The sequence below is a fragment of the Piliocolobus tephrosceles genome, chromosome 6 (genome assembly GCF_002776525.5).
Source record: "Piliocolobus tephrosceles isolate RC106 chromosome 6, ASM277652v3, whole genome shotgun sequence".
NCBI classification, from domain to species: Eukaryota; Metazoa; Chordata; class Mammalia; order Primates; family Cercopithecidae; genus Piliocolobus; species Piliocolobus tephrosceles.
In genome coordinates, this window is record NC_045439.1 from 97,366,419 (window position 1) to 97,370,627 (window position 4,209).

Sequence of the window (4,209 nt, forward strand, 5' to 3'; positions counted from 1 at the left end):
CTTTTTTTTTTTTTTTTTTTTTTGAGACGGAATCTCGCTCTGTCACCCAGGCTGGAGTGCAGTGGCAAGATCTCGGCTGACTACAACCTCCGCCCCCAGGGTTCGAGTGATTCTCCTGCCTCAGCCTCCTGAGTAGCTGGGATTGCAGGTGCCTGCCACTGCACTCGGCTAATTTTTGTATTTTTAGTAGAGATGGGGTTTCACCATCTTGGCCAGGCTGGTCTTGAACACCTGACCTCGTGATCCACTCACCTCAACCTCCCAAAGTGCTGGGATTACAGGCGTGAGCCACCGCACCCAGTCTGTTTTCTTTCTATGATTGAGTTAAAAGTGTCCTTCATATAGTTGGGTGACAAGACCTCTCTCATACACATACAGGTGCAAGACTTTTCCCAGTTAGTGGCTTGCTTTTATATTTTAATGGTGTTATTAAAAAAAAATCCATTTACAGTTCACAATGCAATGAGTTTTGACAGATACAAACACTAGTTAAACCGCCACCACAATATATACAAAATACTTCCATCCCTGCCTTCACTCCTGGCTGGTCACAGACAACTGATGATCTGCCTTCTGTCAAAATAGGTTAGTTTGCATTTTCTAGGTTTTTCAATTTATAAATTGAAACATAAAGTTTTTATTTTTGACTTCTTTTACTCAGCATAATGATTCATTCATGGAGATCCATCTATGCGGTTGCATGTTTTAGTAGTATCCTAATTTTATTGCAAAATAGTATTACATTGGGTAGACATGCTACATTGTGTTTTTCCATTCTCTTAGTGATGGGAATTTGGATTATATCTGGTTTTTGCTTATTGTGAATAAAACCTCTATGGACATTCATGTACAATGCTTTGTGCAGGCATCTATTTTCATTCCTCTTGGGTAAATATCCGGTAATGAAATGTCTGGTTCATACGGTAGGTTATGTTTAACTTAATCAGGAACTGCCTAATGATTTCCTCATAGTTGTATCATTTTATGCCCCTACCAGCAATGTATGAGAATTTCAGTTGCTTTATATCTCATCAGCATTTGGCATCATCAGCTTTTTAATTTTAGCATGGTAATGTGTATGCAGTGACATCGTATTATGGTTTTAATTTGCTTTCCCCTGATGACTAATGCTGCTAAGCAGCTTTTCATATGCTTATTTGCCATCCTTAAAACTTCTTTGGTGATGTGTCAATTCAAGATTTTACCCATTTTGCATTGTTTGTGTTCTCATTTAGGATTTGTAAAAATTTTTTGTTCCAGTTTTTTTTTTTTTTAAATCAGATATGTGTTGTGCCAATATTTTCTTCCACTCTGTGGCTTACCTTCTCATTGCCCCAGTGGTGGTATTCAAAGGAAAAATGATTTTAATGTAATGAAGTCCAACTTATCAACATTTTCTTTTATGGTTTATGTTGTTGCTCTTGTATCTAAACTATAAATATTTCCATATTTATTTCTAAGAGTTTTATAGTTTTAGCTTTTATATTTGGTCCCATGTTCCATTTTGAGTTCACTTTTGTATGCAATGTGAATTGTCAAAGTTTATCTTTTTTTTCATATGGATATCAATCTTTTTTTTTTTTTTTTTTTGAGACAGAGTTTCCCTCTTTGCCCAGGCGAGAGTGAACTGGCAGGATCCTGGCTCACTACAACCTCTGTCCCCCGGTTTCAAGCCATTCTCCTGTCTCAGACTCCCAAGTATCTGGGATTATAGGCAACCACCACCACACCCAGCTAATTTTTGTATTTTTAGTAGAGAAGGGATTTCACCATATTGGCCAGGCTCGTCTCGAAACCCTGACCTCAGGTGATCCACCCGCTTCGGCCTCCCAAAGTGCTAGGATTACAGGCATGAGCCACTGCACCCGGCCAGGATATCAATTGTTAGAGTACCATCTGTAAAGAATCAAACAAAAAAAGTTTATTTATTCTATTGTCTAGGTAAAATTTATAAAAACAATTGATATGTGGGTATCTATTTCTGGACTCCTAGCTTGTTATAACTATATACATATATATTTACACACACATATACACACACACTACCGTACTTTCTTGACTACTTTATAATACATTTTGAAATCAGATAGTCTTTCAACTTATTTCCTTTTTCAAACTTGTTGTAGTCATTATATAGCCTTTTCATGTCGTATACATCTTAGAATCAGCTTATCCATTTCTACAAAAATGGTAGTAATAATAACAATAGCAAAAAGAAGAACGAGGAGGAGGAAAAAGGGGAGGAAGATGTAGAGGAGTAGTACGTCTGCTGCGGTTGAGACTGGGCTTGTGTCGAATCTATAGATCAGTTTGAGAGAACAGATACCTTAATAATATTGAATGTTCAACAGATGAACATTGTACATCTCTTCATTTATTTGTGTTTAATTTATTTTATTAATGCTTGGTAATTTGCAGTGTCCAAATCTTGTACCTATTTTGTTAAATTTATATTTAAGTATTTTCTGTTTTGTTGACCTCATTGTCAAATGTGTTACTGCATTAAATTTACAATTGTTATTGCTAGTATATAAAAGGACAATTGATTTTTGTATATTGTTTTGCATATATAAGTGTATCTAGTAGTTCTAAAAACTTCTAAAAACCTTTTAGGTAGATGTTTTAGAATTTTCAGTATTCATGATTTATCAACTACAAATAAGACAGTTTATTTCCAAATTGTATGCCTTTTATTTCTTTGCTTGACTTACTGCACTGGTCAAGTCCTCCTTTTACATTATTAAACAAAAGTGGTGAAATTTGGTTGTTTGTACATAGTTTTATCAGGTTGAGAAAGTTTCCTTTCCATTTCTTTTACTATTTTGTTAATAGTTTCTATCATAATAGGTGTTGGAATTTATCAAATGTTTTCTTTGCATCCAGTGATATAATCATGTTTCCTCTCCTTTATTCATAACTATGGTACCACACATTCCTGACAATGATAATCACTCTTAATTTTTTCAGATTCTTGGACCACCATATATTTTACCATATATTATGTATATTTTAATAAGAAATATATTACAAATATTTATATGTTTCTGGCCTTATGTTGCTGGTATCCTACTATATATATATCCTATTAAAATTTGTTTTTCCCACTCAATAATGTTTTTAAAATCCATCTGTAATAATATGTGACACTATGGTTTATTTTCACCGATCTGTACCATTTATTTATGTGAACATTACAGATTAAAATCATCCAATTTCTTGTCAAAGCATATTTGGTTTGCTTACCACTTTTTTGCCATTACAAACTTTTTCAAGATGAACCTTCTTCTGCATGTCTCCCAGTGAGTATGTTAGTTTCCTGATTGTACATTCCTGGGGGATGGGGATTGATAGATGAAATGCATGTGACTACCCTGGGACTAGACAAAGAGAAAGTAAACCTGCAGGCCAACAACAAAAAACCAACCTACCCTTCAGCTTTGCAAGACAATGCCAACTTCTTTTCCAAACTGGTTGCAGCAAATTACATTTACACAAATGAATATGCTTACTGGTTGTTCCGTATGCATACAATTCACTACTTACCATCTGCCAGTAGATGTTGATCTCAGTTTGGTGGATCCCTTTGTGGTTTTGTTGGTAAATATACACCAAGGTTTCATTGGTAAATGTCTTGCCTGCTGTTGATTCTTGTTTCTATTCTTTAAAATACCTATTCATATCATTTTGAGGTACACTGTAATGATATTACATTTTATAGATTTGAGAAGTACATTTTTATAATTGTGTGGAGACCTATTAAAAAACAATTTACATTTACCTTTCTTAATGCTATTACATAAGGATTTATCAGTTTCTCTTTGTATTTCTGTTGTCAGATTTATCTCAAAGTTATTCAGTTCTTAATATTTTGGCAATGCAAATAGTATGTTCGAATTATACTTTGTAACTGTGTATTGCTAGTGTATAATAACTCACTTTATTTCAAATTTTGGTCTTATGTTTAGAAACCAAGTGATACATTTTGATGATTAATTTTAGTAGTTTGATTATGGATTCCCATGCTTCTTTTACTTGAATATTAATATCATCCCAGAATTGACAGAGTATTTTTTTGTCCCATTTATTACAAGTATTTATTCATTTTATTTTTCTTACTTTAATGGCTAGGACTTTGAATAAAATATTGAGTGAAAATGGTGATTGCCAATATACTTATTCATCTCTGATTTCCTTCCCCCTCCCTTTTAT

At 33.8% G+C, this 4,209-nt stretch overlaps 1 long non-coding RNA gene across 1 annotated transcript in view; it reads right to left on the bottom strand.

The window, feature by feature from the left end:
* The window catches only part of LOC111522927, a 45,792-nt gene extending 42,164 nt beyond the window's left edge, over positions 1 to 3,628 (bottom strand). Inside the window, exon 1 of the long non-coding RNA XR_002725368.1 lies at positions 3,544 to 3,628. This is a non-coding gene — a long non-coding RNA (uncharacterized LOC111522927). The remainder of the gene's footprint in view (positions 1 to 3,543) is intronic.
* Between the last annotated feature and the right edge of the window lie 581 nt (positions 3,629 to 4,209).